Source organism: Notamacropus eugenii, chromosome 4, assembly GCF_028372415.1.
Source record: "Notamacropus eugenii isolate mMacEug1 chromosome 4, mMacEug1.pri_v2, whole genome shotgun sequence".
Taxonomy (NCBI): domain Eukaryota; kingdom Metazoa; phylum Chordata; class Mammalia; order Diprotodontia; family Macropodidae; genus Notamacropus; species Notamacropus eugenii.
In genome coordinates this window covers 176,535,567-176,547,662 of record NC_092875.1, presented here as the reverse complement: position 1 = coordinate 176,547,662, position 12,096 = coordinate 176,535,567, and the positions used below count along the sequence as shown (strand labels likewise).

At 37.7% G+C, this 12,096-nt stretch overlaps 1 pseudogene; it reads right to left on the bottom strand.

Moving 5' to 3' along the window:
- Positions 1-9,297: 9,297 nt before the first annotated feature.
- Positions 9,298-10,324, bottom strand: LOC140502381 (E3 ubiquitin-protein ligase TM129-like; annotated as a pseudogene).
- Positions 10,325-12,096: the final 1,772 nt, after the last annotated feature.

Below are 12,096 nucleotides of genomic sequence, written 5' to 3'. Positions count from 1 at the left end.
AACAAATAGACTATTTTTTTTAAAAGAAAAGAGCTATGGAATTTTACTGCAGAATGAAGTAGACTATTTTCTCTTGTGATTTTGTTTTGTTTTGGTTTGATTTTTCTCACGGTTTCTCCCACTCATTTTAATTCTTCTATGCAACATGGCTAAGGTGAAAATAAATTTAGTAAGAATGTATGCGTAGAACCCATATAAGATTGCATGCCATCTTGGGGAGGGAGAGAGGAAGAGGGGGGAAGGATCGGGGAAGGAGGAGGAGAAAAATCTAAGATTTTTGGAAATGATTGTATAAAGCTGAAAACAAATTAATTAATTAATAAAAAGGTTTAAAAAGATACCAAAGACAATGAAGTAATATCAGCACTGAGCATACTTGCACCAAGTAGTATAGCATCCAAATTCTGTTTTTTTAAATTTTTCAAATTTATTAATTTATTTGTTTTCAGTTTTCAACATTCACTTCCAACTAATTCACTAATTCACTTCCATACATTTTAAATTTTCTCCCCCTTCCCCCTCCCCAAGATAGCATGCAATATCATATGGGCTCTATACACACATTCCTACTGAATACATTTACACACCAGTCTTGTTACATGAAGAATTATAACGTATGGGAGAAACCCTGAGACAAACAATACAAAACACAATGAAACATAACAAAAAAGAAAATAGCCTGCTTCATTCAGTGTCCTGACTCCACAGTTCTTTCTCTGAATGTGGATGGCATTTTGCATCATGAGACCTTTGAAAATGTTTTAGGTCCTTGCATTGCTGAGAAGGGCTACATCTATCAAAATCAGTCCTCACAGACTGGCTGTCACTGTGTATAATGTTCTCCTGGTTCTTGTCACTTCTAACATCCCAATTCTTAAAGAAGAAGTCAAATGAGTTACAGATTCATGACCAAAACAGGAGGCAGAGAACATTATGAGATGTAAAATAATTTTGATTATATCATATTGAAAATCTTTTGCACATACAAAACTAATGCAACTAAGATTAGAAGGAAAACTAAAAGCAGGTAAACAATCTTTACAGCACGTGTCTCTGATAAAGACCTCATTTGTCAAATATATAGAGAACTGAGTCAAATTTATAAGAATATAAACCATACTCTAAGTGATAAATGGTCAAAGGATATGAGTAGGTCATTTTCAGAAGAAGAAATCAAATCTATCTATAAGCATATGAAGAAATGCTCAAAATCACTTTTGATTTGAGAAATGCTAATTAAAACATCTCTGAGGTACCACCTCATTCCTTTCCTGCTAATATGACTTTAAAAAAAAGAAAAAATGACAAATGTTGGAGAATATGTGGGAAAATTGTGATACTAATGCACTGTTAGTAGAGTTGTGAACTGATCCAACCACTATGGAGAGCAATTTGGAACCATGCCCAAAGGTCAACCAAATTGTGCATACCCTTTGATCCAGAAATATCACTACTAGGTCTGTATTCCAAAGAAATCATAAAAAGGTAAAAGGACCTACATGTTCAAAAATATTTATAGCAGTCTTTTTCATGGTGGTAAAATGTTGAAAATTGAGGAGATGCACATCACTTGGGGAATGATTGAACAAGCTGTGGCATATGGATGTAATAGAATACTATTGTGCAATAAGAAATGATGAACAGACGGACTTCAGTAAAACCTGGAAATATTTGTATGAACTGATGAAAAGTAAAATGAGCTGATCCAGGAAAATATTATACATAGTATCAAGAACATTGTGTGATGATCAACTATGAATGACTCAGCTCTTCTCAACAATACACTGAATCAAGACAAGTATAAAAGATTCACAAAGGAAAGTGCTATCCCCACATGCAGATAAAGAACTGACGGACTGTGAATGCAGATGGAAGCATACCTTTTTCACTTTTTCTTTTTTCCCTTTTGATCTGTTTCTTCTTTCACAACTCTGACTAATATGGCAATATGCTTTACATGATAGCACATGTATAACCTATATCAAATCACCTCCCATTTTAGAGAGGGAGAAAAATTTAGAACTCAATCTTATAAAAATGAATGCTAAAAATTATCTTGATAGGTAATTGGGAAATAAGAAAATACTATTTTAAAAAGGAATTGACAAACCTGGAAAAAAACATAAAAATTTGGTTCAGTTTCTTAATTTCTTGTTTGTATTTCTGGTAGGTTTGCTTGTAGCTTTATTCTGGACGTGAAATGGGGTACATTGAAATCCTAAACAATTATTGTTTCATTATTTTTTTTCTTTTAACTTGATTAGCTTTTCCTTTAAGCTCATACGCCAGAATCAAAATTAAACAGAAATGCAGATTTAGAGGTACAAGACACCTTAGATATCATGTAATTCAACCTTCTTATTTTTACAGATGAGAAAACCAAGGTTCAGAGAAAATAACTTTCCCAAAATCACATGAAGAGTAAGTAGGAAGGGCAGGGTATGGTTCTCTGATTAAAAATCTATCATTCTTCCCATTATTTCATGATAGTAAGTATGTATATGTTAATATTGATTTTTAAAAATGTTTCAGCATAATGTTGTTTCCTTGATTATCTTTTAATCATATCTATTTTTACAATTCACTTGACTGAGATCATAATTACACTACTACTTTTAAAAATTCACTTGAAACAAAATAAATTCTAATCCAACCCCATTCATTTAATGCTTTGTGACTTTTTATGTTTTAGGTTCATCTCTTGAAATAAGCATTAGAATTTGCTTTCTCACTCATTCTTCCATTCTCTTTTCTTTCATGGGTGAGTTCAACCCATTCACACTCACAGTTATGATTTGTTTTTTATTTTATGTTATTCTACCTCCCTCCTTGTCTTCAAAGTATACAAAGAAAAATAAATAAAGGAGGAAGGGAATAATTTTTTTTTTTGAGTTTTCTTTCCTTCATTCTGTTTTTGATGATATAGGTTATTTAGTTAAGATTTTACATATTCTGTTCTCAGCACTTTATTCTTCTTCCACTTTCTTCCTCGAGTTTTAATTTCCACTTTTAAACCCCTTAAGACTTTTACTTCATTTTTTTACATCTACTCTTGGAGTTATTGTGGTCAGCACAATTCTTTTTATGAAGTTCAACTTATAATCATTGTAGAATTTTTTTCTTCTTTCAGAACTTTACTTCAGGTTTCTCTTGAGTCATAATATTTCTTCACTGTACTGGCAGTTTTCTTCTATTTGTCTTCATTCTCATTGACAGAAAAGGCTTGAAAATATCCCTCTTCTTGCTATTTAAAAAACTTTTCTCTTGGATCTGCATCTGCTAATGATTTACAAGCAACCACAATGAGCTTTCCTTTCCTAGACTTGAAACAGAGCCACCTAGAAGCCTAACTGATCAATTTTATTAACTGGCAGTCTTTGTGTGAGATAATGAGTGGTTTTAGTCCTGAATAGTGTGATTGAGCCTACAAGCCTAAAATCTATGCTGTGTTCCCTCCCACACTATTAATTGGGATAGTTGATCTGAGAGTGTGGTGGTCTTTCTTCCTTTGCTACTGCCCTCATCAACAGTCTTTCTTAGATAAGGCTTCCCAATTTACTTGGAGCTCCCTCCCACAGCCCTGGACGAGGATACCAAGGTAGAGAATATATTCTCTCATCCGTATCTATTTTAGATGGGATGGTGAAAGTCAGGCCCCACTTACCACTATAGAACTGCCCTGGCACTCAAAGTTTGAACCTGAATCTGCTCCAAAAGTCCTGGCTTAGAATGTGGAGGTGAAACCATGACTTGCCTCCTGTCCTGGACTTGGATGGCTTGGCGAACAGGGGTTCCTGAGGCAGGGTTGCCTCTGTGAGTTTCTCAGAATTAACTCATGATTATTTCTCTTGGATGTATTGCTCCTGATGTGGTTCTAAAGTAATTTGGGTTTAGTTGGTACTTTTCACACTGCCATATTTGCCAGAAATCTAGTATGTCCTTTTTTCAATGTCATCCTTGAAAAGCAAACAAATGAACAGGAAAAAACCAAAGTAAATACATGCCTTCTTTCCTAAAGGAAGATGTTAACTCTTGGTTCACTTTCACTGGAACATGTACACATTTTTTTTTTCCAAAAAGGAGGAAAGTATATGAGATAAACCACCTCTACCCACTTATAACCGTGAGCATATGTCAGTGAGACAGTTTGTCAGGGAAAATGCTCCACTCTGCTACCATGAAACATAATTCAGTGGCTAGGTCACATCTACATCTGTTTGTTTAATCAATTTTTTGTAAACAATGTGCCCATTATATGCTTCCATCTGAATGGAAATGAAAGGGGCATGGCTTGTGAGCAACTACAAGGACTTCTGCAATTGCCTTAGAGGAAATCTAAGAGAGAGAGAGAGAGAGAGAGAGAGAGAGAGAGAGAGAGAGAGAGAGAGAGAGAGAGAGAGAGATCTGGTATCATATATCACAGACTCATTAAGGTTGCTTATAGAAAGGTTTTAATAATGTGTTCAGTTGTTTTAACCAGCAATGTACAGTTGTCTCATATAGCTTGAGTAGACAGATCTTGGCAAATCAAAATCACTACTCCCTCTATGCTAAGGTATACAATATGGATGGAACCCATGTCTGACTCTAAGACTAAAGAGGGCACAAATAGGACATTTCATATTCAGAAGATGTCGGAAGAGAATCCTCAAAAAAGGCAATTTTCCACTTACTTGTGTGTAGGTTGTTTCCTCCCACTAGAATGTAACCACCTTGAGGGAAAGAGATGTTTCATTTTGTCCTTATGTTTCCATCACTTAGCACAGTGCCAGGCACATAGTAAGCACTTAAAAGATCCTTGTAGAATTGAATTCAATATTCTCATTTTTACAGATGAGGTGTCGAAGGACTGATTATCAGGGGTCCTTACACTTTTCCCACTCTTGACCCCTTTTCCTGTTGGCAGCATTGGTTGGCATTATGTGGCCTGAGGGCATGCTCAGTGCAAAGTGCACATGCTTTGTGTTCAGAACCAAGGCTGCAGGGAAGTTGTGCAATGGAACACAAGCAAGCACTGCCAAAAACACCTCAGATTCATTATATGTTTGATTTTTAATTAATTTTTGATCATTGTGTGTTCAAAAACCTTTTATTGGTTCCAAATTTTTCACAACTCCTTATGGGGTCACAACACACAGTTTAAGAAGCACTGAATATCGCTTAAAGTATGAGGGTTAGCTATTATAAATTAAAGAATATTTAGTCAGGAAGAGCTGGCTTCAAACTCTACCTCTGATATTGAAGGGGTCTTAAAGATCATAGGGTCCAAACCTCTCATTTTACAGATAAGAAAATTGAGTCCCATAAAGATTAAGGCACTTGCCTAGGGTTGCATAGCTAGCAAAATCTACAGTGGGATTTCTTCTTGACTAAACCCTATATCTGCTACACTACACAGCTTGTTTGACCACGGACAAATCCTTTAACCTTTTTAAGCCTCAAGTAATTCTTTAACAATGCAGGGTATTCCCACACCAATGAAACTCAAGTCCTTGGAGTATCATCCATTATGATGATGATGACTTCCTTAATCCCAAAGAGGAAAATAAATTTTTTCATAGAGAATGAAGGATTTAATAATTGATGAAGAGGTGCACTTAGTGGAAGGAAGGCTGATGAGTATAGATTTGAGGAATGTATAAGAGAGATGCCATTGTCTTACTGAATTATTTTGCTATGGACTTTTCTGAGCTTGTCTGTTCTTCCCAGTTCTCTGAAATACTATCAACTTGAGTAGTCTTTGAAAGAAACTTCCAAGGTCCACAATTCCAAATTACCATTTAGCATCCCTTCACAGTCCCTTACAACAACATTTCCTTGCTCACTTTGGGAATGAAATGACTCTTTCTAGTGTTAACAGAGGGATCCCAACTTTTGACTGTATAATCATGATGAACTCTCTCATGACATTTTCTTATAATCTAGCTCTTTTCAATGTGGTATTCTCACAATGCTATCCATCATATTCTCCAATTATTTTTATCTTGTGTATGACTGTATTCACCATGAGGTAGTATGGCATGGAGATGTGACTGGAGTCAGAAAGATCTATATTCAAGCCCTGTTTTTGATCCATACTACTTGTGTGTGACCCCGCTTGGTACATAATAGGAGCTTAATAAATGCTCATTGACTAAATGAATGACTCACCCTGGGTAAATCATTTAATCTATCAATGCTTTAGGTATCCCATCTAAGAATGTGAATTACAGATGTGATCAGCATAGGTGGAAGGAGTTTTTGTAACAGGAGCTCCCCACAGCAATGAAATCCTTGTCTGGATATCACCTTCCCCATTCCAAATCCTCCTCTAATATTATTCTCTATACCAGAAATGTCCTGATCTTTTACTAATCTGGATCATGGGATTTGGAATTGGAAGGAACCTTAACAATTATCTACTTTAACATCGTACCCAGAACAGGTAGACCTTCGACAGGATTCCAGACAGCCTTCTTCTTAGAAAACCTCAAAGACTTCATTAGAAGATCATAGATTAGAGATGCAAGAGATCTAGGCTATCATCTAATCTCACTCTCCTTTTTTTCCTTAAGGAAATTGAGGCAGAGAAAGATAAAATCACTTACCTAAGGTCACATAGCTAATAAGTACCTCAGACAGTATTCTAACTCAGTTCATTCTGACTCTAGCTCCAGCACTTTTAACCACTGTTCCCCAGCTGCCTCACTGGCTAGCTAGTGGCATGGCTGAGACTATAAACAAGGCCTCCTTATTCTCATTCCAGTTCCTTTTCAACTACATGGAGCTGTTATACTAATAAGGATCAAGAAATATGGGTATACAATACAACCAAATTTAAAAGGAAAGCAGAAAACTGAGGTGGGAGAGTTTGTGACAAGTATCTCCAATGAAGGCTTTATTTTTTCAAATGAGAACTGAGTCAAATTTATAAAAATACAAGTCATTTCCCAGTTGATAAATGGCCAAAAGATAGGAACAGACAGTTTTCAGACAAAGAATTCAAAGGTATCTATAGTCCTATGAAAAAAATGCTCCAAATCACTATTGATGAGAGAAATGAAAATTAAAACAATTCTGAGATATCACCTCACACCTATCAGATTGACTAATATGACAAAAATGAAAAATGATAAATGTTGGAGGTAATATGGGAAAACTGGGATAACAATGCACTGTTGGTGGAGCTGTGAACTGATTCAATCATGCTGGAAAGCAATTTGGAACTATTCCCAAAGGGTTATAAATAGTGCATACCTTTTGTCCAGCAATATCACTACTAAATTTGTATCCCAAGACATCCAAAAAAATGGGGAGGGGAGAAAGGATCTATTAGTACAAAAATATTTATAGAGTTCTTTTTGTGGTGGCTAAGAATCAGAAATCAAGAGGATGCCCATCAATTGAGGAATGCCTAACAAACTGTGGTATATGATTGTGATGGAATATTATTGTGCTATAAGAAGTAACAAGCAAGATGATTTCAAAAAATCTTTGACTTACATGAACTGATGCAAAGTGAAATGAGTAAAACCAGGAGAATGTTGTACACAGTAATAGCAATATTGTACAGTGAAAAACTGTGAATGACAGCATTTTCAGCAATACAGGGATCCAAGACCAAAGGACTCATGATGAAGCATGTTATCTGCCTCCAGAATTGATACTATCTGAATATAGACTGAAGCATGCTATCTTTCCTTCCTTCCTTCCTTCCTTCCTTCTTTCCTTCCTTCCTTCCTTCCTTCTTTCCTTCCTTCCTTCCTTCCTTCCTTCCTTCCTTCCTTCCTTCCTTCCTTCCTTCCTTCCTTCCTTCCTTCCTTCTTTCCTTCCTTTGTCTTCTTTTCATATTTGAGTTTTCTTATACAAAATGACCAATATAGAAATGTTTCACATGATTGCACATGTATAAACTATACTACATTTCTTACCATCTCAAGGAAAATACAGGGGAGGGAGGGAAGTAGGAAAGGATAAAATCTGGAACTCAAAACTTTTTTAAAATGTTAAAAATTCTTTTAACATGTAATTGAGGGGAAAAGATATCTTTTTTTTTTGATTCCTACTCTTTATTGAACTAAGAGGGTTCATACCCTCTTATTAAAGGGATTCTCTTCTAATTGCTCAATATGGTAAGCACTAGGACAAAGGCCTATCAACATGCCTAGAAATAGTGTATTCTCTGCAAAGAAGGGAAGAGCTTTCTTTGCATTTAGACAAAGAATTTGATAGTTTTTGTCCCAAAGTCGTAGGCTTTTGTTTCTTACTTAGATGATTTTAGTCTTGGCCTTTAAAATACTTTAAAGGAAAAAAATTAAATACCTTTATGGTATACATTTTGTGTTATAGATAAGGTGTTTGCTCTTTTCCCTAACAGCTGTAATGAGAAGCAACTTAAAACACTTCAGTCAACCCAAAGGACTGAGCTATGGGGCTGTAGTTTGAGGGTGAGGTGGAAGAAATGGTTGCCTTTGAAACTATGGTTATGAAACTGTGGAAATTGTATTTTGTTACCACAGTATTTAGCCCTCTTTCCCTCTTTCCTATGACCTATAAAGGATTATCTGGTATAAAACACATGGGTACGAGGGAATACAAGAGTAGGAGAGATAGGAAGAGAGAGACAAGAGGAAGGGAGGTGCAGAAGGTGGGGTAGGATACACAGAGATCAAATAAAACAGAAACTAGAATTAAACTTCACATTGAAATGATACCAATTTGATAAGCACAGGCCTAGAAACCATGCCTATCCTATACATCTGTGTGGGTAGGTACAGGCCCAGAATGTGGGTGAGGAAGTCCTGCAGAACTGTATGTACTTATGCAAAAATCATAAAGTATAAAGTTTTAAAAACAGCTTCAGTAAAGGAAAGCTCGGTCCCAGTCAGGGGGTGTCTGATTTATTACTTCAAACAAACAAAAAAACGAGCTCCTTTCTAATCTAGTCACATAGGGGATGATGGGCGATTGCCTTGGAATCCTTTACTGTGTATGAAGTGCGGAGAGAGAAAGAGGGCAGGGACAGGGATGAGGGATTGTATCTTCCTTCAACAGTCTGGAAATTAAAGCCTTGCCCTGACTTTCCTCCTTACCCTTATCTCGGAAAAAGGTGAAATGAGCAGCCTCCAGAACAGGGCTGGTGTTCGGAAGGAAAGGATAGGCTGGAGGAGCTTAGAGGGGGAAATGTTGAGGCTTGCTGAGTTTCCCCAACAGAGGAAGGGGGATGGCTATAATGAGATGGGCAAAGCTTTGCCAAAGAGCTCAAAAGCTGCTCAACTGAAGAGCCGACCCTGGGAGTGCATCCCAGCTCAAGGAAGATCAGTGGATGATGCAAACGTCCAGGATGCAGAATTTGGCCCTGTAGGTAGGGCAAGGCTGGAGAGCCATGTCTCTGAGTGCTTCTGGTCCTGGCAGCTAGTGAACCGCTTCACCATGCACATCAGACACCACATGGGGTGGCAATAACACTGCTGGCACTCGCCCTCCTTTGACTCCTGGCAGTTTTTCACCTGCTTAATGTTGGTAGTTATCTGCGTGCAGCCAATGCAGGATTCCAGCTTCTGGTTGCTAGAAATGGAATCAAGGTGAGATGATTTCCACGAAGGATGTAAATGTTTCAAAAACAAGTCAGTGAGGCTCTGGTGGGTTACAACAAAGGAGGCATTGCACATGGCATGGGGTTTCTCAGGCAACTCACTGTTATCTGTACAATTAAAGAAAATATCAAAGGCTTTGACCAGGGGATCCACACTGGCCACTTGGATAGTGAAAAACTGGACAGGCAGTTTGGAATTTGGCAAGAGCTCGTGCTAGTGCCATTCTGTCACCTTCACATGGACTTCCTGCTACAGAACCACATGGATGTGATAGTCCTTTATGTTTACTCTTCCTTCATCACCCAGGGGTCGGTCACAATCACTTGGGTGCCCAGAGCACTCATGGCAAAGTTGGCAATGCTCCAGAACTCTGTGTTGAAGGAAGATACCACCGCTGGCCACCCTAACTTTGGAAGGACATGGAGTGCCAGAGTCCCTCACTAGTAGGTGGAGGTCTCACCTGTTCTAAGACCAATAGTAAGCCATGATGCAGGTGATGGTGGGGAAGGCAGCTGAAAGTAGAAGAAACAGCTTCCAGCCTTTGGGGCCTGGTTCAAATAACACAGTTATTTTTCAGATGCTGCAAAGTACAAGGCGAGGTAGTACCCTAGCAGCAGCAGCGGATGGACAAGCATAGTGACCCTGGTCCTGCACTGGTGGCACTGGATGAAAACCATGTCCCTGATGACCAACCAGTGGTATAATAGGTTCTGCATGGTCAGCTCCTCAGAGTGGCACTCCTTGAACATAAAGACGATGAAGAATACCTTGTCTGCCAGGGGCTATCCATGGTGGCCAGCTCGGCATCTTCCGGCTGCCCAGGGAGGTAGCCCAGACCGATGAAGGGCCGAGGGTGGGGGGGAACGTGGGCCTATTTGACCAGAGAAGCAGAGGAAAAAATAAAATCTTATTAAAAAACAAAAACAAACAAAAAAACCCAAGCATGTTAGTTGCACCAGGTGCACCAAAGGTTAAGAAATAGTCCTTTGGGGAACTCTAGGGAAAAAAAAAAACCCAACTAGCTGAAACTTTAGTAGAAGCTAGGTTATTTTGATGCTTCAAAAGCTCTATGGCTTCATCATACAGGGAACTCTATCCACCTATGAGAATTACAGGTCCTCTATAGCCCAGCAGGAAGCTTCATGAGTTGTTATGGCCAAAACAAAGTGCATGCTCTTAGGGCCACCTTCTGAGGATTATCCGTGTGTGTGTGTGTGTGTGTGTGTGTGTGTGTGTGTGTGTGTGTGTTTTCCCTCTTTGAATCAATTTTTTTTCCTTAATAGCATTTTTACATGTAAAGATAGTTTTCAATATTCATTTTTGTAAAATTTTGAGTTCCAAATTTTTCCCTTTTCCTCCCTTCCCCCCAAGACAGCAAGGACTCTGATACAGGTTACACAAGTACAATTATGTTAAACATATATCCACATTAGTCATGTTGTGAAAGAACAGAATCAGAACAAAAGGGAAAAACCATGGAAAAAGAAGGGAAAAAACAAAAAAAGTGAAAATACTATGCTTTGATCTGCAGTCAGACTGCATAATTCTTTATCTGGATGTGATTAACATTTTCCATCATGAATCTTTTGGAATTGCCTTGAATCATTGTATTGCTGAGAAGAGCTAAATCTATCATAGTTAATCATCGCATGATGTTGTTGTTGTGTACAATGTTCTCCTGATTCTACTCCACTCAGTATCAGTTCATGCAAATCTTTTCAGGTTTTTCTGACATCTTCCTGCTCATCATTTCTTATAGCACAGTAGTATTCCATTATATTTATATATCACAACTCATTCAGCCATTCCCCAATTGATGGGTATCTCCTCAATTTCCATTTCTTTGCCATCATAAAAAGAACTGCTACAAATATTTTTGTACATGTAGGTCATTTCCTTTTTTTATGATCTCTTTAGGATATAGCCCTAGTAGTGGTATTGCTGGATCAAACAGTATGCACAGTTTTATAGCTCTTTGGACCTAGTTTGAAACAATTCTGATGAGAGTGAGGTTCGAGCATTGCCTGCCACCCCACCTCCATTTTCCCCTGTACTATAAAAGCTGTTCTTTACACACCTCTTTTATGTGAGACAATTTTTCCCTATCAACCTCTCCCTTCCTCCTTCTCCCAGTGCATCAATTTTTCTCACCCTTATTGTTTTTTCTTCAGGAGATCATCCCAGCATAATTGACTCACATTTATGCCTTCTGCCTATGCAGACTCTTTTAACTGCCTTAATGTTGATAAAGTTCTTAGGAATTACATGAATCATCTCTCCATATAGGAATATAAACAATGTAACTTTATTCAGTCCCTTATGTTTACCTTTTTATGCTTCTCTTGAGTCTTGTATCTGAAAATTAAATTTTCCGTCATTTCATCAGGAATATTGAAAGACCTCTATTTCATTAAATATTCACTTTCCTCCAAAAGGATTATCCTCAGTTCTGTTGGGTAAGTTATTCTTGGTGGTAATCCTAGTTCCTTTGCCTTCCAGAATATCATATTCCAAGCCCTCT